The sequence below is a fragment of the Protopterus annectens genome, chromosome 12.part0 (genome assembly GCF_019279795.1).
Source record: "Protopterus annectens isolate FY-2018-M chromosome 12.part0, PAN1.0, whole genome shotgun sequence".
In the NCBI taxonomy this organism is placed as follows: Eukaryota; Metazoa; Chordata; order Ceratodontiformes; family Protopteridae; genus Protopterus; species Protopterus annectens.
This window is the reverse complement of record NC_056746.1, coordinates 989,029,817-989,057,121: the sequence shown is the minus strand read 5'-3', so window position 1 is coordinate 989,057,121 and position 27,305 is coordinate 989,029,817.

Here is a 27,305-nt window from a genome sequence, read left to right as displayed (position 1 = left end):
GGAAATCGGAAGAGCATATAACACAGCAGCCAAACAGCAAGGCTGCGGACGTATCTGTATAATGTTGAGATCAATGGATGTAACCGCAAGTGTTGCTATGACAGCATGCAAAGAAAAGCAAAGAAGCAAACGGGTTACACTCATGGTAAACTGCAATATATTTTGATGTTTGCTTAAACTAGTTAAAACAGTATTCAGACTGTTAACATTAAATATAACACTTGGGGAACAAAATCTTATCGATCCGCTGTAGTGCCCAAACATGAGGATCTATTCATATTTCGGAAACATAGCAAACACAAGTTTCAGCGGACAGAGTATGAATCACCGTATTTTAACTTAAATTTGTTGACACGAATAAAATTACCTTACAAATTATCTCATGTACTTTCGGCTGTTGTGATTCAGTTCCAGTATAACTCTGTTTGTCAACGTAACACCAACTTTATGCAGCATTCTCTGCATGCTAAGCTATGACTAGCGAACCAATGACAGATATAGCTGGACCAGACACTCTTAATAGCTAGATGTTAAAAAAAAAAAAAAAAAAAAAAAAAAAAAGAGAAAAATACATAGTTTAAAACCGTATATACAAATAAACGCTGTAGACAAGAGCCTTCATTCAAAACGGATCCATCGGATGTCCTTGGTGAATGATGATGTCACAGCCAACCTCGGAAGATCCATAGTGGGTGTGTGGCTAAGTAGAGACAGCAGCTGTTGAAAGAAACAGTTAAATCTTCACCCTGGCCAGCCTCGAGAAGCGCAGATTTTCCCTCCGAAATGCTTACAGCTGACACAGGGCACAGAACTTTTTAAACCTGAAAAATAACAAGCAGACTACTTCGCAATACACAAATGTAATTGCAATGGTTATTAAGAATCAGAATTCAACACCATATTCCTGAGAAATATATGTTCACAATGAAATCAATATTCTCCTGAAAAAGGGGGAAAAAAAAATAATAAAAAATACAATATATATATATATATATATATATATATATACTTTCTGCACATCCGTAGCTAAAATAAAACTGAGTAACAAATAACAGGCATTTCCTAAAGGAACCTAGTATTAACAAAAAAACATCACATTTGAAACCAATTGAGAAGTGAAATATTAGGAAACAGAGTCAGGAAGCTTTTTGAATACTTTAAAAAATATATATTTTGCTTCCTTAGAATCAGAGCATACAAACCTTTTATCATTAAATGTAAAATACAAGGTATTAGGATAAGACATGCGGAATCTTATCCCTCTCTTTATCAAGTCTGCACAATAGGGAGAAAGTTTTTGTCTGTTTAATTTTATTTGAAAAGGAAGATCTTGTGAAAATGACAGTTTATGAGATTTCCATATAAACTGTTTTTTACTTTTAGCTGCTTCCAGAATTTGAAAAGTGTCTTGAAAGTTTAATAATTGTGTATAAATAATCCTTGGTGAAGAAGAATCTTGATTTACACGTAATGCTCTGTGAGCTCTTTCTACAATTATAGTTTTTGAGGATGTTTCACAGTTTAACAATTTTCAAAGATGTTCCGAGTCACAGATAATAAACTTTTATTATCATAAGATTCTGGCAAACCATGAATAATGATGTTATTTCTACGACTCCTGGCTTCTAAGTCAATCATTTTAGCTTGTATTTCAGAAATAACTTTGTCTTTAGACTTTAGGTCACTTTCTAATGAATCAGTTTTTATCTCTAGAGCTGAATTTCTATTTTCAATTATATCTATTCTGTCATTTATTTGCTTTAAAGTTTTACTAAAGTCAGCAAATTGTTCCTAAAAGTTTTGAATAGCACTTTGTATAGGTTTTAGTGCTAACTTTAGTTCGTCTAAATAAAAATTTGAGTCATTCAAGTCTTTGTTACTTACTTTAGAAGTATCAGGAGATTGTTTAGATGTTCTCAATCTTTTTGAAGAGGTATCTTTTTCAGGTGAGAGCATTGAAGAGAATTTGGCCTTTGTAGGCTGGGTCTCCATGGAGTCAGATTTAGTAGCCATGCCCAGGGATGAGGTGCTGATAACAGGATGTCAGATTCCAGGAAAATTCTTAAGCAGCAGGTGACCAGATCAGATGAGACACAAAAACTGTTCTGAGGTAAAATATATCCCAAGGTAGAATTTCCAAAGATAAAAATAATCCAAATGTATGGAAAAAGGCTTGTAAAATCTTTTTTTGAAAAAAACTGAGGAAAAAGATTATTACAAAGTTGTAAAAAAAGAGAGATGATACAAATCTGTGAGGAGCTCAAAGAATAGGGACTAGTCTAGTCGGCAGCCATCTTGGAATCCTGACCTGCTATTTTATATTTATTCGTTATTTGAATGCATAATGAAATTAACTTACTGACTGGATAAATAATATTAATTGGTTAGGTACGATTTAATTTATATGACCTCTGTTTTTTGCCCTATATTTAAATCACTTGACAAAACACATTGGCACAAAAGCTTCTAGAAGTGTATGCAATAAATTATCCTTTTTGTGGTACCTTTGAGCTAGTGAACTTTCTTATGTTTGGAACATTTTTTACACTGTGCTCAGGTTTTACCAGTTGTGGATCTGCTCTTTTAGTGTGTTTGCTGTTCTAGAGTTTCCTTCCACAGCTTCACATCCAGTTCAGAGACTGAGTGAGTGAGTGACTGAGAGTGGTGAACAGGTCTGTTTGCCTAACTGCTTCAGGAACCACAAAGGAAAGAAAAAACGCTGTAAACACAACTCCTACAATCCAAAACAGCTAATGCCAGTCCGATAACCTCCACCACAAGAGCTCACAATAAGGCGCTGCTATATCAATACAAGTTTATTGTAATGCGAAACAACAGTATAAACACGTTTTCATCGATAAAATATGACTTAATCAGATAAAGTCACAGAATAGACTGCAGTTTAAATACTTCCCATACTGCCATGAGTAACACAATTGTTCAATAATCTAATTAAAATAAGTAAAATGAACAAATGAATTTAAAGATATATAAAAACTCTATAAAAATACTAAGCATGAAAACCTAATATAGAACTGATCACATGAAATACCATGCAATGTTAATAATCTTACAAACACTGTTGTCCCTCACTATCTAATAAGAAGAATTGCTTGCTGCTAACTGCTTCAGGAGTTATGATTGAGTCATGGGGACAGCCATTGCTAATGTTATGTAAATAATCACATTGTTTGTATGTATTAACCATATACTTTTGCAGGATTCATCAGAAGTGTTGAATATGTGATACATCAGCTGTTCGTCATTCAACTTTGTAATTTCAAAAAAGAGTTTTTCTCTTAAAGGGGAATATAATGATAAATGCAGTAAAGTTACCCAAATGTTTAATGCATTATACATAGGCATATAGCATGCTGCAAAGGAATTCAGGTTAGCTAACAAAGAGGCTAAGAAGTTGTACTGCTCCAGATGCAGTCTTCTGTGAAAAAAAGATGAAAAACCTATGCTAGAAAAAGTAAGAACAACACTAAGGAAAATAAATTCAGGCAAAGCAGCAGTCTAATAAAAGTCCAAAACCAGCTGACAGTAAATCCGTACTTCAGAAAGGAACTGCAGTAAATTAGACCAACATGATTCATGGGTGCTAAACCTTTTATTTAAGCTTAAAAAATGTTTAGTTAGCTTTTCATCTTAAGAAAGACTTCATCAGCATACAAAACAATCCCATTGCCCTAATGCTTCCAATCAATTAATTAAATCATTAAAGCAATTAAATCCAGATTTAATAATTTCTTAAAGATATAAGGCAACTAACAAAAAAAGTATAACATTTTGTCATTTTTACAATCCAGTTCCTAAAAATCTGTACCACACCACATTAATATTAAGTAATAAAACATCATGTTAAAAACAATTATCTGACAAATCAGAGTAATACAGAATAAAAAACTGAAAATTCAGTTTTACATAAGGTTATTTTTGGAGTGAAAAAAAAAAAATATATATATATATATTTTATATATATATATATATATATATATATATATATATATATATATATATGTGTGTGTGTGTGTGTGTGTGTGTATAAACTGGTAATACTGGATAATAATCTTAATATTACCCATTAATACTAATTGGCCCTTTGTTTTTACACAGGAATCAGAGAGAAACTGTCATCAATACCTGGTGGGTATATGGTGTCCAATTTCATTTGCCAACTTAACTCCCTTATCTCAAGATGGTCCTTCCATGCCCCACCCCTTGAATTAGGTGTAACTATTTCTAAAATAGTAAACAAAAAATGTTTAAAACCTGTCCATAGAATAGAGTGCTCCAATTACCCCTTTGACCCATCCTGCCTGGAACTACCTGTGGCTAAGTCCCATTGTGGGTGTCTCCCTCCAATTCTTTGGACTTTTTAAGCATGTCTTGCTTAACTCTAATAAGGTGTTAGTTGATATCTGTACTGTACTTTTGCTCCTATAGTAGCTGTCTCCCTTGCACATCTGCAGACCGCTCTCTGCTTTCTCTACCTCCTATCTAACCTGTTCTCTTCTATTCCTGCCTTTCTCCATTTATTTTCTGCACTCTGAATTGCTCTATTATTTTCTGGATCCCCCTTTGCTCACTTACTTGTCTTATCCTACTCTGAAGTATCCCTACTTCATCTAACTATCCCCTTTGACTATCTCCAGCTACTATATTTCTGCTTCTTTACCTAAAAACTTACAGCACTACTTAATCAATCTTTCTCTGAGCCTCTGCTGGCCCCTTTCCTGCTCACACATTTGTTAACCTTACATGCTTTTACAGATTGTTTTTCTTTTTTTTTCTGCTTCTGAGATTTTTCTCCATGAGTGCAGCACCACTCCATTTGCTCCCCTAACTTACCCCCATTCCCACCCACCTCATTACAATTTCCTTTATACCATCCACTCCCTCCCCTTCCTTCCCAACCATTCACTGACAAACAACTTCCTGTCAAACTCAAACTACATCACTTCCTTGAACAGAAAGACACTGCAACCAAGTAACTCTGGAAAAACGAAGTCAGCTTAAACCCAGCAGCAAATTATGAGACTCCACAAGTTGTTTTTAGCGCTTTCATTCACTTTAATCTTCTGTGAACTTCCTCAGAAACAACTTCACCATCCATACACCTGTTTAAGTACTATTCAATCACAATTAATTTACATACATAATTGATGGCAATGAATAAAATTTAAAGACATACCATAAAAAATTACTGAAAACTATATATAGTACATATGAACTCTTAAAACATCCTAAATAAATACTTCTCAAGTATATGTTTAACACTAATATAACTATATCATTTGAATATGTGATATCACAATAAAATTATGAATTCATTTCCAGGAAACATCTCATATTTATAGTTTCATTGAGACCTGGAAATTTGTCAGCTCCTAAAAATATTTGCCAAAAGGACTCTTTACATTCTAATAAAAATTTGAAATTACCACCAAATGTTACACTATTTACACTATCTAGAACAGCAAATGTAAACTTTTTAAATTCATTACAAATGATAGAATGCCTTGCTAATGCATTATTTGTGTCTTTTTCTTTATAGCCAAAATGTGTTCACTAATTCTGACTTTCAAGGCTCTTGTGGTCATTCCCACATAATAACTTGGACATGTTTGGCACTGAGCAAAATAAACAACCATAGTACTGTGACATGTAAAATATTGTTTTGACCAATGTGTTGTTCAGAATGCTTAAAGTGTACAAAAGATGAATTAGTGATGTATCTACACTGTTTACAACAGTGGCAAGAAAAGGTGCCTTTAGTTTGTATGACACCCGTTCTATTTGTAGTACATCTATTTTCCTTTTTCTCAAGTATACTTTTTAGATTAACTACTTTTTTGAAAGTGAACATTGGTTTAATGCCTAAAATGTTCGCTAAATCTTGGTTACCCAAGATAATCTTCCAGTTATTTACAATAATGTCTTTAATAAGCCACATCTCATTAGAAATGGGTAGCAAAAAGGAACCACTAAATTCCTTATTGTTCTTAGTTGTTACTTCTGTGACCAGTAACCCTACTGTTAAAATAGGCCTTGCTGTGGTCTCACGAAGAAATGTTACTTCTCTTTCTATTGTTTTTAACCATGCCAACTTATAACCTCTATTGACAAAAAATCCCCTTAGATTATTTGTTTCACTCAGAAAAATCTCATTGTCAGATGTCAACCTGCTTAGACGAATGTATTGACCCTTTATAACCCCTTTCTTCATGTGGTAAGGGTGTATACTGTTTTTTGTGCAAATACTGATTTGCAAATGTAGGTTTTCTATATATGGAACTTGAAAATTTTTTAAGTACATTGTCATAACTTAAATGTAAATCCAAAAAATTGATGTTAGTTCCAAATTCACCAACAGTGAATGTTAGACAATTTGTAGTGTTGTTCAAATAATGAACAAAGTCATGAAATTCCTGTAAGGTACCATTCCATAGAAAAAACAGATCATCTATGTATCTGGTGTAAAAGATGATCTTGTCTTTGTAAATAGAATTTGCCACGAAAGTGTTTTCCCATTGTGCCATAGTCAGATTTGCATAGGCCGGAGCTACCCTTGCCCCCATTGCCACACCCGAAACTTGCCTATAAAATTTATCATTGAATTTGAAAAGTTGTTTTGTAATACACATTCCATAAGACTACAAATGGTGTTAACCTTAATATTACTTAAATTTGTGTTAGCAACCAAATATTGTCTTAAATGTTCAATTCCAAATTCATGATCAATACAAGTGTATAAAGATTGTACATCCAAGGAAGCAAGAAAGAATTCAGATGTCAGAGGTTGTAATTCTCTAAGCTGTTCCAATAGATGCCAATAGTCTTTTAAATAATATTTAGAACGTTGTACTATTGGATTCAAAGTGTAATCTAACCAAATGGAGATATTTTCTGTCTTACATTTGGGGGCTGAGATAATTGGCCTAAAAGGGGGATCAAACAGGTTTTTTTGTAGTTTTGGGATACAAAACATGTTTCCCATTTTAGGAAATTCAACTAATAGGAAACTATATGTTGCATAGTCTATTTCATCTTGACTAAACATATCAAATAAAGCAGTATCTAATCTTAAAAAACTTTTTTTGTATCATCTTAGTATCTACTTCTTGATAGACATGTTTGTCCATTAACAAAGCTTCCATTGAGTTTATATATTGTGAATTTTCCATAATTACTATTTTGCCCCCCTTGTCAGCCTTCATAATTCTTATGTCCGTGTTGTCTTTTAAGTTTTTCAGAGCCGTTAACTCTGGCTCACTTAAATTCTCAGGAAAGCTAGTGGCATTTGTGTTTCTCATAGCTTCCTCACATATGTTTTGAAAAACTTGAAGTGTGCCCACTAGTGGTGGACTAAAGGTACTAGCTTTCTTGGGACCTTCTTGTGTAGAGATTGTTGTAATGTCTTTCATAATGTATTTAAGATTTAATTTCCTAAGTGTTAATCTGAAATCTATTATGGTTTTTGTCTTATTAAAATGATTGGAAGGAATAAAAGACAAACCTTTCTGTAAGAGACTAGTAGTCTCTTCAGAAATTTCCATATTTGACAAATTGTGTATCTGTATTTCATATGAATTTAAGGGAACTGCCCCTACCATCTCTTTCTGTTTCTCAGCCTTCCCTTGGGTTTGTTCTGAACCACTTTGTTCCAAGTTGGCCCACGTTTGTTCCCCTGTTTGTCGACTAAAAAAGGACCTCCATTGGATCCATTGTCACCACAGTTATTGTCCGTATTTGTGGTATTATTAGAAACTGTGTGACTATCATTGTTAGATGCACTAGCAACCTGACCATTCCTGTCACAGTTATTACAATTATCTAAGATAGGGGCTTCAATATTATTTGCCCCACCATTATTGCTCAACCTACTATTAGAGCCAGACACATTTCTTTTATCATTTGAATCCACAATATGCTTGTTATTACAATTAGTATCATGCATATATTCTGTGTCAACATGTGATACCAAAACATAAGCTTTTTTGTTAGCATATGCTGTAATGTCCCTTTTTAATTTCTTTTGCTTTCTTGAAATGATCGTCGCTCTTTGCCGGTCTGCTCTAGCAGTAATGCTGGAGTACAAACTCGTAAAAGTAGAAAAACAAGCAAAGTTCTTAATTTTAGAGTCTAAATCAGTCATTTGTTGTTTTAAGACTTGTAGCTGCTTTGTATAATGATTAATCAAAGCCGTCATCAATTTTAGTCCAAAGTCGTTAAATAAACCAGTCAGTTCTTCATACAAACTGTCCCCAAACGCTACACAGTTTGGAAATTTACTATAGCGAAGACCTTGTGGGACACACTTGCGCTTGACACACTCAGCAAGATAACAGATTTCCAAATCTAGGTTTACATGTTTAAAAGTTAGTCTTTCAAGCTCATAGATACTTTGTTTACAGCTTTTTTGATTCTGAAAATCAGAATCCACCGTGTTACTTACTTCGTCAGCAATTTCAATGTCCTGGATATTTTCAAAAGGGTTTTCTGCATCTTTTGCGATATTCCACCACACTACTCGGACCCACGAAAGGAACGTCTTGCGACTTGCTGGCACTTCCGTTATCCTGTGTGCTGACCAAATAACCACGATTACGGGTGTTCACATTTTGACTTCCCTCACCGAATGAAAAAGTACCTGGTTTGGAAGCATTTTCGATACCCTTTTGAATTGCTGTAGTAATAACACTTGTTAGCTGTTCAGAAAAATGCATAAATCCTTCTGGAACTGGATGGGTGGATAAATCCATCAACGGGTCTTGTGACATAATTCTAGCCAAAGGTAAAAAGCTGAAAACGTACAAAAACTTCAAAGAACAGAAAGACACTGCAACCAAGTAACTCTGGAAAAATGAAGTCAGCTTAAACCCAGCAGCAAATTATGAGACTCCACAAGTTGTTTTTAGCACTTTCATTCACTTTAATCTTCTGTGAACTTCCTCAGAAACAACTTCACCATCCATACACCTGTTTAAGTACTATTCAATCACAATTAATTTACATACATAATTGATGGCAATGAATAAAATTTAAAGACATACCATAAAAATTACTGAAAACTATATATAGTACATATGAACTCTTAAAACATCCTAAATAAATACTTCTCAAGTATATGTTTAACACTAATATAACTATATCATTTGAATATGTGATATCACAATAAAAATTATGAATTCATTTCCAGGAAACATCTCATATTTATAGTTTCATTGAGACCTGGAAATTTGTCAGCTCCTAAAAATATTTGCCAAAAGGACTCTTTACATTCTAATAAAAATTTGAAATTACCACCAAATGTTACACTATTTACACTATCTAGAACAGCAAATGTAAACTTTTTAAATTCATTACAAATGATAGAATGCCTTGCTAATGCATTATTTGTGTCTTTTTTCTTTATAGCCAAAATGTGTTCACTAATTCTGACTTTCAAGGCTCTTGTGGTCATTCCCACATAATAACTTGGACATGTTTGGCACTGAGCAAAATAAACAACCATAGTACTGTGACATGTAAAATATTGTTTTGACCAATGTGTTGTTCAGAATGCTTAAAGTGTACAAAAGATGAATTAGTGATGTATCTACACTGTTTACAACAGTGGCAAGAAAAGGTGCCTTTAGTTTGTATGACACCCGTTCTATTTGTAGTACATCTATTTTCCTTTTTCTCAAGTATACTTTTTAGATTAACTACTTTTTTGAAAGTGAACATTGGTTTAATGCCTAAAATGTTCGCTAAATCTTGGTTACCCAAGATAATCTTCCAGTTATTTACAATAATGTCTTTAATAAGCCACATCTCATTAGAAATGGGTAGCAAAAAGGAACCACTAAATTCCTTATTGTTCTTAGTTGTTACTTCTGTGACCAGTGGCCCTACTGTTAAAATAGGCCTTGCTGTGGTCTCACGAAGAAATGTTACTTCTCTTTCTATTGTTTTTAACCATGCCAACTTATAACCTCTATTGACAAAAAATCCCCTTAGATTATTGTTTCACTCAGAAAAATCTCATTGTCAGATGTCAACCTGCTTAGACAAATGTATTGACCCTTTATAACCCCTTTCTTCATGTGGTAAGGGTGTATACTGTTTTTGTGCAAATAATGATTTGCAAATGTAGGTTTTCTATATATGGAACTTGAAAATTTTTTAAGTACATTGTCATAACTTAAATGTAAATCCAAAAAATTGATGTTAGTTCCAAATTCACCAACAGTGAATGTTAGACAATTTGTAGTGTTGTTCAAATAATGAACAAAGTCATGAAATTCCTGTAAGGTACCATTCCATAGAAAAAACAGATCATCTATGTATCTGGTGTAAAAGATGATCTTGTCTTTGTAAATAGAATTTGCCACGAAAGTGTTTTCCCATTGTGCCATAGTCAGATTTGCATAGGCCGGAGCTACCCTTGCCCCCATTGCCATACCGAAACTTGCCTATAAAATTTATCATTGAATTTGAAAAGTTGTTTTGTAATACACATTCCATAAGACTACAAATGGTGTTAACCTTAATATTACTTAAATTTGTGTTAGCAACCAAATATTGTCTTAAATGTTCAATTCCAAATTCATGATCAATACAAGTGTATAAAGATTGTACATCCAAGGAAGCAAGAAAGAATTCAGATGTCAGAGGTTGTAATTCTCTAAGCTGTTCCAATAGATGCCAATAGTCTTTTAAATAATATTTAGAACGTTGTACTATTGGATTCAAAGTGTAATCTAACCAAATGGAGATATTTTCTGTCTTACATTTGGGGGCTGGGATAATTGGCCTAAAAGGGGGATCAAACAGGTTTTTTTGTAGTTTTGGGATACCAAACATGTTTCCCATTTTAGGAAATTCAACTAATAGGAAACTATATGTTGCATAGTCTATTTCATCTTGACTAAACATATCAAATAAAGTAGTATCTAATCTTAAAAAACTTTTTTGTATCATCTTAGTATCTACTTCTTGATAGACATGTTTGTCCATTAACAAAGCTTCCATTGAGTTTATATATTGTGAATTTTCCATAATTACTATTTTGCCCCCCTTGTCAGCCTTCATAATTCTTATGTCCGTGTTGTCTTTTAAGTTTTTCAGAGCCGTTAACTCTGGCTCACTTAAATTCTCAGGAAAGCTAGTGGCATTTGTGTTTCTCATAGCTTCCTCACATATGTTTTGAAAAACTTGAAGTGTGCCCACTAGTGGTGGATTAAAGGTACTAGCTTTCTTGGGACCTTCTTGTGTAGAGATTGTTGTAATGTCTTTCATAATGTATTTAAGATTTAATTTCCTAAGTGTTAATCTGAAATCTATTATGGTTTTGTCTTATTAAAATGATTGGAAGGAATAAAAGACAAACCTTTCTGTAAGAGACTAGTAGTCTCTTCAGAAATTTCCATATTTGACAAATTGTGTATCTGTATTTCATATGAATTTAAGGGAACTGCCCCTACCATCTCTTTCTGTTTCTCAGCCTTCCCTTGGGTTTGTTCTGAACCACTTTGTTCCAAGTTGGCCCACGTTTGTTCCCCTGTTTGTCGACTAAAAAAGGACCTCCATTGGATCCATTGTCACCACAGTTATTGTCCGTATTTGTGGTATTATTAGAAACTGTGTGATTATCATTGTTAGATGCACTAGCAACCTGACCATTCCTGTCACAGTTATTACAATTATCTAAGATAGGGGCTTCGATATTATTTGCCCCACCATTATTGCTCAACCTACTATTAGAGCCAGACACATTTCTTTTATCATTTGAATCCACAATATGCTTGTTATTACAATTAGTGTCATGCATATATTCTGTGTCAACATGTGATACCAAAACATAAGCTTTTTTGTTAGCATATGCTGTAATGTCCCTTTTTAATTTCTTTTGCTTTCTTGAAATGATCGTCGCTCTTTGCCGGTCTGCTCTAGCAGTAATGCTGGAGTACAAACTCGTAAAAGTAGAAAAACAAGCAAAGTTCTAAATTTTACATCACTTCCTTCCCTAACCATTACTCCCACTCTACAACCCCTCTAAATTCATTCTAACACACAACACCTCATTATCTGCACTACACTCCTCCTACTTCTCTCTGCTCTAAGCTCTTATCACATACACCTTTCCCATTAACTAATATGCTCTCCAACCTCCTAGTCCTATGTCAATCACTCTAAAAATACTCTTTTTATATCTCCCAAGCCTTGTTCAACCTCTCCACCTCATGCATTCTCAAGCTGTGTAGACCACAAATCCTCACACCTACCTACAAATATAAACCCAAACTACACAAACTAAATTTACATATTACTATTCTATTACTTCACAAAAATAACTTACTCTTATCAGGGGGCATCCACCCCATCCCAGGCCCCTCCCCTTCAAGTCACAACCACATAACCCTCTTGTCTTCTACCCCCCTCTCCACACACCTGTCACTATCCTCAGCCTCATTCACTAAACTCATCCTTATCCAAGCACCTCTCTATATACTCATTAAACATCCAAACCCTAACAAACAAAATCACTGAGTTTCATACCTGATTAGCCCATACAACCTCTCATATTCTTTCCTTATCAGAAACTTGGCTTAAGCCACATTTCATTAATAATGAAATTCTCCCACCGGGTTATAATATCTATCACTCTGACAAATTCATATAAAAGGGGGTGGCGTAGCCATCCTTCACTCTAATAGCGTCAACCTATCACCTTTCCCACACCCATCCCTGACTTCCACCCAGCTAAACTTATCACCCTAATTTGCCGAAATAATTTGTCCACTCTAGAGAATATCCTATTCTGGTTCTCCCAAAATATACCCTACAACACCCTCATCTTAGAAGATGTCAACATATATTGGTCCAAACTTAGAACTGAGTCTCCACAACTTAGTATCAACCTACACGGCTTCCATCAACTGATATCTTCCCCCACCCACCTACATAAAAACTCATCTACAAGCTCCATAATTGACTGGATACTTACCAACTCACCCCACCACTACCACAACCCCACTACCATACCTGACTGTCTTCGTCACCACCTCCCCACCTCTGTACTAAGATACACCGCACAACCCCCTAAACCCTACCGTTACAGGGATTGTTGCAAACTCTCTAACTTTAATATAGCCCAATTAAACTCCATCCTTTCTAATATAGACTGGTCAATCCTCAGACAATGCCCTCTCAGTGATGCTGTCAATATGTTCAATAGCATCTTTTTGGATACTCTAAACTCCTTTGCCCCCTCTAGGAAGATAGAATAAAATCCAATTATGCTCCCTGGCTTCCCAAAGAAACTCGGTCTTTTATGCATGAAAGAGACAGTGCTTGGAAAGCCTGGATCAAAACCAAGGAACTGCCTCTGCTACACAAATATAGACAGCTTAGGAATCTTACTAAGAAACAAACAAATAATGACAAAAAGTCCTATATAACTCTGCTCAGCTCAATAGCACAGCCAACCCTTGGGAATTTTGGTCTACTCTTAACATTATTCTTTCTCCTGGCTGCTCCTCAAACCCCTGCCCTTACCCAAACACATCCCCTCTGGAAACTGCTACCCTCCTCAATAAATATTTTATTGACACCATCCAAACTCTCATAACTTCCAACTGTAGCACTGCTTCTCTGCCTACTCCTCCCAACCCTCCTAACAAAGATCTATTCTCTTTTCACCCAGTTCCTACCTCATATATAAAATCTCTTCTACAAAAGCTCAAACCCTGCTCTCCCTTCACTGACAATCTACCTCCTACCTTCCTCAAACTCACTTCTGATTCCATTGCCTAACCAGTATCTATTTTAATCAATAGATCTATTCAGGAATCCACTGTCCCTACCCTATAGAAATCCTTCTTCCCTATTCCCCTGCATAAATGTGAAAACTATACAGAGCTATCTAACTACTGACCCATCACCATTCAAGCCCCCCTCTCTAAGATTCTTGAAAAATGCATTCACTCACAACTTCTCAACTAACTTGTCAGGCATAACCTACTCACTCCTATTCAGCATGGTTTTCATACTAACCACAGCATGACTACTGCCCTCTTATCCTTCAAACATACCATTGCTGAGGCCCTAGATAACAATAAACTCATATTTTTTCTCTTCCTTGACCTTTCCAAACCCTTTGACACAGTCTCCCACCCTATACTGCTATCTAAACTTGCAAATCTTAATCTATTTTCTTCCTCCCTTGCCTGGTCCTCCATTTACTTATCCTGTAGGCAGCAATCTGTCAAATAGCTCTCTTACTCTTCTCAATTTTACCTGTCCCAACTGGAGTACCACAAGGTTCCATCCTGGGTCCTCTCCTATTTAATGTCTTTACCAATGATCTCTACACAACTTGTAAACAATCCTCCCTCATCCAATATGCTGATGACTCAACTCTCATCTCCATCTCTGACAATATCTCTGAACTCCATACTCTAACTCAACAAGCCTTCCTTTCCACATAACAGTGGTTATCCAATAACCTACTTATCCTAAACCCTAAAAAGACCAAACTCTTACTCTTCCTGCCCAAATCTCTCACTCACTATAAATCTAGCTTTTCTATTACATCCTCTAACAACACTACAATCCTACCCAAAACTCACACAAAACTTCTGGGCATTATCATTGATGATGAACTCAAATTTAACCTTCACATGCTCCAATGTATAAAAAAGGCACACAGAAGCTTGGCTTACTATATCGCAACAAAAGATTTCTAACCGCTAATGCCAGACTCTCCCTTGCACAAGCTCTACTCCTCCCCTACCTTCTATATGCTGTCCAATGCTTACAAACATCCAATCTACAACCTTGAACAAACTTCAACAAACTTACCATAAGACAACGAGATTTATCACAAACTCTCCATACAGTTCTCATCACTGCCTTGCCCTAAACTCCCTCCAGTCTCTAGAATTCCCCCAACTACTACTGCTATCTCAACTTCAAATGCTACACTTCATTCTCTACAAACCTTCTTCATGTCCTGCTCTCTCTTCCTTCATCTCTACCTATACTCCACCTCGGACTCTCTGTACCTCTAATCAGCAACTACTGGGCATCTACCAACCCAAAAAAAACAATAGCTAAACTACTATATAAACACTTGGTTGCACATGCTTGGAAAAACGTCTACTTGATATACGTTCCATTATCCACCTAGCACACTTCAAAGAAAAACTCAAACTTCATTTACTTAACTCCAAAAGGTGCCACCGTCATTCCCCAACTTAACCTCCCCTCACCCCTCTGACATACCTTTATCAATCCCTCCCCTTTCATCCAAGTACTTCTTCAGGCCAATACTTACCAAACTCTATCAAACCAATACTGCTGAACAAAAAAAATATGTATATATGTATATATATATTGTTAGTCTGTAAAAACATGATGTGTATAGCCCTTCTGCATGTATTACTGCTTTGTATATTTAACATTTTTGTTTAACTGATTTTCTTTTTGTCATACGTTTGAGTCAAATGTTTTTAATTTCTGTAAACTGTTTCTGTATGGAGCTTTTCTCCTCATGTGTCTACTGAAAATGGTCCAGAAGCCCAGCTGGACCAACCCAGTTAACAAATGCCAATAAATAAATAAATATTAGAATTATGTTTCATAGTGTCATAGTTATGCTCAGCTATTTCTTTCTAAGCTGTCTCTCAATCTTCCCTACATAAAAATCTTGACCTGTGGCACAGTTAGCCATAACCACTCCTTTGCTAAAACAGTTACCATCCTGACAGTAAATAACAGTTTTAGCCTGTTTTTTAATGGAATAAATGGTTGTTCAAGGATATATTTACATTGAGCACAACTGCCACAATTCCTAGTACCCCTTTTTGCTTCTGATGTTACTCTTATTACGATCTAACATGTTTTTTGTATTGTATGCTCTCTTATATGTAAATAGAGGTCTAGGCCCCACATTCTCCCTAAGGTGGTCATCATTGGTTAAAATACCCCACTATTTGATAACAAAACAATGTGGGATCCAGTACTGTGTTGTAGTATAAATGCCTTGATGAAATCACTTTTCTCACCAAATGGTTCCGCTAAGTAAACTTACAATTCAGACTCTCATCCCAGGATTCAATAAACTCCATGCAGGAATAGTGCTATTCCTGCATGGAGTAAACCATGTCCATTTCCGCATAGCTTTAACAGCAGCACGCCTTGCAAATTCATGAATGCGCGCTACTGCTAAGGCTAAATGGACACTAACACTACTGAGTGGAGGGGGTATTTTAAGTACTGCACGCACATCTAACATGCCCCCTGCACTCAGAAAGTGCCATACAGCACTTTTGAAAAGCTTTTCAGTGTCCGCAGACATTAAACTCAAATAAAATAGTAAAACAGTGTCTTGGACACTGAAATAGATAGGGGATCAAGAAATTAATGCAGGAGGTGTGTGACAGATTCTGTCACACACCCCCAGCATTGTCAAAGTGCCATATGGCACTTTGCAAGTACTTTCAGTGTCTGCAGACACTGAAAGCAGGAAGTCTGGATTGAAAGCAATGCAGGGTGTGTGTGACAGATACTGTCACACACCCCCTGCATTGTCAAAGTGCCATACAGCACTTTGCAAGTGCTTTCAGTGCCCGCAGACCCTGAAAGCAGATATCCCAATAGGAAGTAATGCAGGAGGTATATGACAGGTACTGTCACACACCCCCTGCATTGTGAAAGAGCCGTATGGCCATATCCCTCAACTGTGCAGGTTTTCATGGAATGCCCAGATGCCTGCCTGACATACCTCTCAACCTCCTAGAGCAAGAAATCTGTACAAACCCATAAATAATGGGGGGACAAAGGCCAAAAAATAGGGAAACCTTTTAAATATTGCTCTTACAAACTTGGAAAGTTGATAGAATAACAGGTTTTGCATTAGCACAGATTTCCTGAAGGGTATGAAGTCTAGTACTCAAATGTCTGTCATTATGCTCTGATTTAAACCCTGAGTGATTTGCCAATGATTTGCTAGAAAACCACAGTCACATGAGAAATGGACCAAAAATATGAGGCAATAAGCTGGACATTCTGCTAAAATCTGTACAGTTGAGAGGTACGCCACCTCATGTTTTTGGTGAGTTCCTCCAAATATCTGTCCCTACCTGGGAAATAATAGAGGACTGGAGTCATTAAATAATGAGAAACATTTGAGTTTAAGACTGCACATCCATCGGAAAAGTCCTAATGCAAAACCTATTATTCTATCAACTTTCTAAGTTTGTAAGAGCAATATTTAAAATCTGTCCCTATGTGACCATTTAAAAATGCCCTTACTGTGACTGATAAGGAGTATTGATACATGTACATAAAGTGGTTTTATTAATATCCCTTTTTTTTCCATTCTACAGTATGTTTAAGTGTAGCTGAGTGGGTTTGTGTGTTAGCTCCCTCTGCTCAACATTGCTTAAACATCTCATAGCAGCTAAATGCAAATGTATAGGTAAAATCTCAATGACGAGGTAGTGTAGTGGTTAGAGTCCCAGCTTTGTACGCAGGAATTCAAAATTCAAGTACCAAGGCAGGCTTTTCATTTTTACATGGGAAGGCATTGTTAACATTAATTTTTTTATGTTAAATTATGTAGTAAGTGATATTTTTCACCCAGGGTAGTGTAGCTGGTCCAAAATGTAAGTGTGAGTGCATATAACATGTGAATCACCCATGTATACACAAGTGTCCCATACAGTATAGTCGCACCCCAAGGTAATGTAATGAAAACACATAGGGAGATGTCATGTAAAGTAAATCATATACACTTAATAATATGTTAGTAATGATGACTTAATCTACAATCCTGATATTTGTTTTAAAATGAAAACTCAGCAATGTTAAGCATTGCTCAGCTATGCTTAGCCAGTTTAAGCATTGCTTAGATGTACATTCTAAACAGCAGTTAGCTTAGCTAAGCAGATTTGCGCACTGTTAACCAGTGCCCAGCATTTACCCCTTTAAGCACTGTTCAACTTATTTTTGCGGATTTGCGCACTGCTTAGCTGAACTTAGCATTTTCAAAATGGTCCAATGACAGCAAAGAGCAGGAATATGGCCTTATTTAAACTGCACAGGTGGGACTACGGGCATAACCTGTTGTAGTCTGATCTCTGCAGGAACCATGTCAGGTGTTGGAGAGGGTTTGCACTTTTGGGTGCAGCGCTGGGGCATTTTGGAGTCCAGGGTCATGGCTGGGTTCCTCATATCAAACCATGATGACGACTGCTGCAGGGCCAGTACCAGGGTTTACAGTATAAAGCAGAGGCCTGGGATCATCTGGCACACAACCTCACCAGTGCCACTGGTATCCCCCGAACTGGTGAGCAGGTACGGCTTCATTATGCTGACCTAAAGTGGAGGAAGGGGGCACTCTTGGCCCAATGGATCCAAGATTCTCGGGACAACCATGCTTCAGCAGTTTGTAAGTATCACAGATATAGGTGTACCAGATTCTAGCTTGACTATGTGATAGACAGGTATGCATAATGTTTGTTTCTCACCCTTACTGCTGCAGTGAAGAGGGCTAGTAACATTGAGGCCCATGCAGACAGACTGACACAGATGCATCGACAGGCTGGTAACTACAGATCTAACTTGCAGTATATAGTGGCATAAAGTAGAAGGAGTAACTTGTTTACTGTCAGTAGGAATAGTGTGTACTGTGTCTAATGAATAAATGATGTTTGTCACACTAATATTGATCCACAGGATATCCGTTAATAAAAGTGTCATTTCACTGTAATAAAGATGCATAACACAAACTGTTGTGTTTACTCTGGTATGTTGTTGTAGAAATAGAATGTGTACAGGTTCATCACAGCAAATATGGCATTGACAGCATTAAGTAACTGAGGCTGTTCTGAGAACCAGCTAGTATGCAAACAGTAGACTGTGGAGCTGTAAACCAAGATATAAAGGAAATATGAAATATTGTATGCACTAAGTTCTGAACCCTGAATAGTAATGTCTACAGTATTATAGTGTGTCCCCTGCAGCATTGTTTTATTGTGTTTGCCTTTGTTTCCCAGAGTGTATTATTTCAAAGGATTAATACACAGTACAATCACTATCTACCATGCATGAATGTCAGGATTACAAGGTCAGACTGTCTAAGCAGAGAGTATTAGGTAGAAATCAGTCAAGCAAGAGACATCAGTTTTCCAGTAGTTCACTGTGATGGATAATAGCCCTGTTGTTCATTTTAGCACTCCAATACATGGTTCGAATCCAGAAAGTGGTACTGAGGTGTGTACATATATACACTAAAAAAATCCTGAATATTTGTAGAAACAGTCAAAAAGTGTTAACAGGTATTTTCTCCACAGGTCTTACAGGTAAAGAAATGTGTGTAGTAGCTGTATGAAGGATATACTAATACACTGTGTGCAACTGTTCAAACCCATATGCCTGCAAATGACAGCAGGATAGGTACATACACCAGGCACTCTCCACAATACATGTCCCTCAAGAGTCATGCTTTCATGGCTAGTAGTCACTGCTGCCAATAACCTTGGACACAGATAGGAATCCAGGGAAGTATGCCAGTAGCAGACTCACACAACATCAGTGCAAGGTACCCCTTCTCTGTCAACTATGTAACCCTGACATGTACAAGCCAGCTCTAGTAATGTAGCCATTGTCCTCTGAGTCTGCCCCACACCATTACAGGTTAACAGTCTAATGGGTATGTATGTGCTACAGAAGCTATGGGTGATAGGTAGATGTAAAGTGATCAGACCTGTAGAGTACAGAGTAGTACTACTGTGAAAAATGGAAACCTATACAGTTGTTAACGGACTTTTTTCTCTCCACCAACCCCTCATCTGCAAAAAAAATAATATATATACTACGGGTATTTTGCTCTCAAAACCTATTGTTTGGGACATGTGTTCTATTATTGTTCATATATTTACTTGGTTGCATATTAATATACCATGTTCATATGATTGCTTTTTCCTGGTTTATTACTTTATTCAAATACTATCATTGGTGGTTTGTTGCCGTCAATGTAACTTGCATACTGTTAAAATGCTTACTGTTGTTCCATTTATGCATGTGTTCTGTTTGCTGTGCAACTGTTTCAAATCTGTTGGTTTGGGTTAAGTGGAACACCCATGCATGTGGTTATAACTAATTGTGAAATGTTTTGTTCATGACTAACCGATATATCTTGGACCACCCTTTGGGTGGAATCACCTCAGGGGATGGGGCCCAACCCCCCGGGTGTGAGCATGGAGAGGAGCCTGTCACCTGCTGCAAATTTTGGGATATGGTGCACAGTGTCAACCACTCAGAGTTGGATGGACATCTGTGCCAGATGGAGGGCTTCCTGGTGCATCTGGAGGGTCAGGCTGCCCCTGTTGTCCAGCCCCCAGCACAGCCACCTTTGGGGCCATGATGGTGCAGTGATGACTGCCCATGAGTGGTGACCTCAGTCCCACTGTATCCATCTGAGGGCTCATGGGCCTCTGATTCTCAACCACCCTCCCCGTCCAAGGTGTTTACACTCCTCATGAGTCATATAATGCTCCTGTCTACTGTCTCATGTGTCTTGTCTGTCTGCAAATGCAACCTATCCTTTCAAACCTACCTCCCCAAACATACCTACAACCCTTCCCCAACATCCCACTCTCACCATAATAAAAAAGGGCATCTGTCCCACAAAGCAATCATTGCCACATAGATAGCTCTACATTTTGCCCCCATGTCCAGTGACATAAATCAATCAACACTGAAATAACCCTAGAAATGTATGTTGCCAACACCTCTCCCTGTGGGGTGTGAGGCTGTAAATCCCAAATTTTCAATCTCAGTCACAACTGTTGCTGCAGTAGAAATGTAGAGCTATGGTCCTTTCCTACACCCATCCTGCCCATCCCTAGCTGGCTTTCCTAATGTTCTACCCCCTGTTTGCCCTCATTTCACCACTCTTCTATCACCCTTTTTTCTTTAATTAAAATTAGTGTGGGTGTAAGTGGGAGCAAGTGGTGCTAAGCTAAGCTAAGAGAACTTAACCATCTGTTAGTATCGCTTAGCTTCATGCAAAACCACGCAAACCTGCTTACAACTGTTAAAAGTGCTTTAATCAATCTATCGCCATCATCCCTTGTTCCCCCCAGCAACAAAATAAGCAGTACTGCCAAGTCGCAAACCCAGGACACTGTACACTACAATCCCAGCAACATGCCACTACACCATCTGAGCCATGAAGATTTGTAATGCTTTTACAAATATATCATGCATTATGGTCATTCAACATTAATGAAAAAAACATTACTACCAAGTCTTGAATCACAGCAACATACCTTGACACTACCTGAGCTGTGGGAGTTTGTAGTGCTTTCACAAACATATCATGCACAACAGTCATTTAACATAAGGGAAAATACATATCTATAGTACTCTGATATACATATGTGTGTGTGTGTGTGTGTGTGTGTGTGTGTGTGTGTGTGTGTGTGTGTGTGTGTGTGTGTGTGTGTGTGTGTGTGTATATATATATATATATATATATATATATATATATATAAATATATACATATACATATACATATACATACTCAACCTCTTACTGCAAGACATCTGCAAAAAGCCTGACCAAGTGGGGGGATAAAGGGCAAACAATAGTGACATATTTGGAATATGGCTGCTATACACATAGAAGTCTGCTACAGTAGAATGCTTTGTTTTAACATATATTCCTGATAGAGTCCAAGTCTGAAGCACAAATGATTGTCATCATTTACTGATGTCAATGCTCACATCACCCCAGTGATTTGTCAGAAACCCACAACTGCTATGAGGAACAGAGCAAACACATGAGCCATGCATGTGGACAGTGCATAGACATCTCGACAGTGGAGAGGTATGACTGCAATCATGTAATAGAAGAGAAAACAAACTAAACAACAGGATCCCAGTAGTCAACAAAATAAACGAATTCACCAACTCTGAGAATTGTAATGTATTTAGGAAACCATCTGTATTTGTACCACAGCAACATCCATTGTTAGAAGTTTTTGAACGTGCTTGTGAGCATGATTTGATAGAGTTGTATAACAACAATGTAGGCAAATCTGAATTTTTTAATGTCACTATCGATGAGAAGAAAGCCATCCTAGATCTACAGCGAAATGATCAGATTGTGATAAGACAGGCAGACAAAGGGGGAGCTATAGTGATCATGGATAGGGAGATGTACAACAGGAAAATTTGTTTAATGTTATCGGAAGTGGACACATACAGTCCCTTAAGTGCAAGTTTGTTGAATAAATTGATCAAGGATGTGCATGGACAGCTGTATGACTTGGTCCTTAGTAATGCCATTGATATGGGACTATACAGATATTTCCTTGTTGAGAACCCCTTGGTTCCCACCTTTAGGGGCCTGCCAAAAATATATAAAGAGATGCATGATCCACCACTTAGACCAATAGTTTCCAGCAAAGGCTGGTTGACTGAATCACTATCTATATTTCTAGATAAACAGTTCAAACCGATAGTGACAAACACAAAATATATTTTACGTGATACACAACAGTTCATAGAGAATCTTGCAAGATGTAATGATAGCAACCCGATTGAAAATGACGATATCCTCGTCACTCTAGATGTGAAATCTCTGTTTACATCAATCCCCAATAGTACCGGCATTGAGTATTTGAGACTGTTCTTGCTTAAGAATGGTATAGAGAATAATAAGATTATAAGATGGATGTCCCTGCTTGAAATAGTCCTCAAAAATAACGTCCTGTTGTATGAGAATAAATACTACCTGGAAAAAAAGGGAGTTGCAATGGGAACCCCTTGTGCAAACTCCTATGCCAACCTAGTGTTGGCATACTGGGAGGATGCCTATGTGTTGAACAATTTATTATTTAATGAGCATATAATACACTATAGTCGTTTTGTAGATGATGTTTTTTAATATGGAGAGGAACGGAACAAGATCTAGTTGAATTCACCTGCTATTTGAATGGAACCACTGATTTTCTAGAGTTTCAAAGTACTCACTCATGTGAAGTAATACAAATTCTTGATGTTCAGTTGAAGAAGGGATCAAATGGTATTAATACTGAAATGTTCAGGAAAACTTGTTGGAGGAATAACTTCCTTCATCGTAGTAGCATGTACCCTAAACATATCTATTTGAATATAGTTAAGAATCAAACACTTAGGGTATCTAAGCTAACTACCAATGAGTCAGCCTTTATAAACCAGAAGGATATCTTAGAAAGAGATTTTACATCCAGAGGTTATAATAAGAAAGTGGTACATGACACCATAGCTATAAGTGATAAATTGAGATCAGATAGGGGTAGACCATTCTTTTATAACAAGACAGAAGACAATATTATGGACATGAAAAAGCCATCTGCTGCGAAAAATAGGCTTATTATACCATATACTAATAGAAATGGCCAGATTAGAAGGATTATAAAAAATAACTGGAAAATTTTAGTGATGGATGATAGAATCAAGACTTTAGTGGAAGAGGCACCCAATATAGCATATAGGAACATGAGATCTTTAAAGAGGCTTTTATGCTATGAAAAAACAGACATAGGACATCTAAAGTCACAGAGAGCAGGAACATTTCCCTGCAGGACCTGCAGTCATTGCAGATTCATAGCAGAGGACAATGCCTTCGCCCACCCACACACTGGAAGAGTTTATACTTTTAGGAGCTATGCTGATTGTAGATCTAAAAATCTTGTCTACTTAGCACAGTGTCAATTTTGTCAGAAATATTATATAGGAAAAACAAATCGTACACTGCGTGAGCGTATAAGAGAGCATATATATGCTGTCAGTAAAGAAGATACCACCAATGCCTTAGCAAGACATATTATGGAGAAAGGGTCTCTACATCATTTTAAATTTAAAGTTTTAGAATTAGTAAAAAGCACCAGTAGGTTAGGGAATATAAAAAATCTTACTAAGGAAGTTGAAAATAGATGGATCCTCAGACTACAGGCACATAAATATGGACTAAATGAAAAAAATACTTTAAAACCATTTTTAGTAGCCAAGGCTTTTAAGCATTAAATGATTAAATGTGTCATATGGATTATTTAGTATAGTTTTTAAATGCATAGGACACCTATGATGCCTATCTAGTTTTTAAGCATTTTTTAAGTATTTCTTCTACGTATTTTCTATGTATTTGTTTGTAGTGAGCACTTGCACTTTAAAAACTCAAAACATTGTTTAATTGATTAATTGGTTAAGTCTTTGGTAACCATAGTATATAAAGGCTTGAATTGCAATGTATTTTATTGAAGTCTGAAGAAGCATTTATACAACGTGAAAGCGCTTACTGTGTGGAAAAGTTCTGCTGCAATAAAGGTCTCTTTTTGTTTTGGAAGTTTTGGATTATTGGCTACTGGTGTGCCTTGGAATTGTTCTACTGCTTTGCCTTTTCGTTTACCAAGGCACTTTACCCTGCTGAGGTGTTTGCTTTGCTTGCTAAATATCAATTATATTAAATATTCATGACATTAATTCATTGTTTTAACTATATTACATTTCACAATGCACTCCATAATGTTGCATTCATAACACATTAATAATACATGCTATTCTTATACTCATCAAATACATTTAACAAAAAAGATCATCATTTACATAATGCATCTTTCAACACCTAGCTCATTTACATATGACTAAATATTTGTAAATATATTATTACATTACAAATTGTTCCCAAGGCTTCTCTTCATTTTATAATACATTACTGGATATAATTCCTAAACATCACAATTGATTTCTAAATTCAGCCCTCTGGGAAACAAAGTACCTATGTTCACTATAATTTTTATTTCCAACTTTAAGAGTCTGCATTTAAATTCATCTCCCCTCATATTTTGGCATCCATAAGGTTGTGCTAAAATACTGAAAAAGAATCTGTCAGTGCTACCCTCGTGGACCATACAAAAATGTTGTGCCACTGGGCTCTCCATTCTTCCATTCCTCACATCACCCAAATGTTCTAAAATTCTCAGCTTGACCTTTCTTTTTGTTTGTCCTACATACCATTTGTTGAGTGTACATCCACATCCAATAATGTAGACTACTCCATAGGAATCACATTTGAATTCATTTTTAATCCAGAATTTCTTCCCATTGATTGTCCAGCCATCCACATTTTTTATTTTGCTACATATTTTGCATGCCCCACAGGGGAAAGCTCCCAACCTGCTTCCCAATATGCCTACTACCTTTGATTTTAACAATTCCTTTTAATTATCAAAACGACCATATGAAAGTCTTACTTTTTCTGGGAATAACTTCCCCACTATTTCATCCCTGTAAATTACTGGCCACAAATTGTTAACAAAGCATCTTAATGTATCTGAAAAGGGAGAGAATTTGGTCACAAAAAACAAGGACTGCTTCATCTGATCTTTTGTTACTTCTTCTTAAGTTTTTGTGATGGAATTTAAAATTGCTTAACTTCTCTTTATTAACCACCTTTCCCCTGAGTTTGTTTAAAGCTTCCTGTATATATCTTTCTGTGCATCTCCTCTTAAGTGGTCTGTTTTTCACCATGATAAATTCTTTATCTAAAACTAACTTATCAGAGTTAATAGTCATAGTTCTCTTGAATTCCCCATATGGTAATGGTTTTATCAGGTGTAAGGGGTGTGCACTATTTGTCACCAAAAAAATTATCTGCAGCAGTTGTTTTGTGGAAAGGCCTGTATTGTAACTTCCCCTTGGTATCTACATAGAATTCCACATCCAAAAACTGCATATTTTCCTTGCTCATTCTATATGTGAATTCTAACCTCAATGATTTTTGATTTAATAAACTCATAAAGTCCTCAAACTCACTAATTTCCCCTTTACACACAAAGATCAAATTGTCTATAAAACATTTAAACATAACTACCTTGTTCCTCACAAATTGTGTCGGATAAATAAACATGTTTTCAAAAAATTCCATAAACAAAATAGCATAAGAGGGGGCAAATGCCACCCCTATTGCTGTTTCTTCCAACTGTAAATAAAATTCCCCATTCAAAAACAAAGTAATTCTGTGTCAAAACATATTCCAACAGTTGACAAATATAAGCAGTTCTAGGGCCTTCCCCCATCATCTTCATAATTTCTTCCAAACATTTCTCAATTTTGATATTTGTGTAAAGAGGCAATGTCCACACAAGCAAGATACTATTCAGATTTCCATTGAATGTTATTAATGCATTCTAATACATGGGAGGTGTTCATAATATAAGACTGGTGAGAGGTATGTCAGAGATGTATTAATGTCATATCTCAAGTCACGCAGAACATGCATGTCCAGACAAATCCTAGTTTAATCTAGCAATCCTCTATGTCTATAACAGCAATACTTACTTAGAATCTTTACCCAATGCTGGACCTTTGTCCCACCATGTTGTTTGGCTGTCTCCACATGTCATGTTCTGAGAGGTATTTCCACCTACCTTCTGTGAAGCTGTAGCTCCCACACCTCCATAATGTCCTCCTCACAGGCAGAGAAAAAGGGCAAGGCCCGCATGAAGGACCTAATTATAGCACTGTGTTGCTATGGCATCGGCTAATGGATAGACAACACAGCTACTCTGGATGCAAGTAGCAAGTGGGAGACACCAATTTGTGCACAGGCCATCACCTGCTTATGAGCTTTACCTACAAAGGCAAGCTGCTGCCTATCAAAACAGGTCTGAACCTGTCTACACAAAGACAGACTGTGACTACACAAACCTAAACAGTTGCATTATTCTGAGGAAACTCTTCAGCACTATAGCAGGTATGTCAATCAGTTAAGCATGTAATGGAATGCAGAAGGGGGGATGCAATAATGTGAAATAGGCAGTTAAACACTAGGTCACAAGACTTGCTGGACTCACGTATTGCTGTCTGGCACATACGTCCATTCCTGCTGGCCCTGTCTGCAGTGACATAGATCACAGCTCTGGCCCCTGAGCCACCCCAGCAAAGGTCAGCTCATGTATGACCACTAGTGGAGTGTCTGTTGTCCAAGACTGACTGTGATACTGCTAGGCCAACTACCTGGGATCTTGTAAATATCCATATGTCACCTGTGAATGCTACCGTGATACATATGCTTGTCTTACAAATGTAAGACACTTGTGCATAGTAAACAACTGGCATAGAAGTTTGTGTTGAACTGTATTTTTTATACTGAGCTCATACCTTTTAACTGTCCAGAGTGTTGCAGATTGACTACATGTTTCTCTCATATTTATAGACAATGCCTCATACTGTTGGGTATTGTCTAGAAAATCATGGGC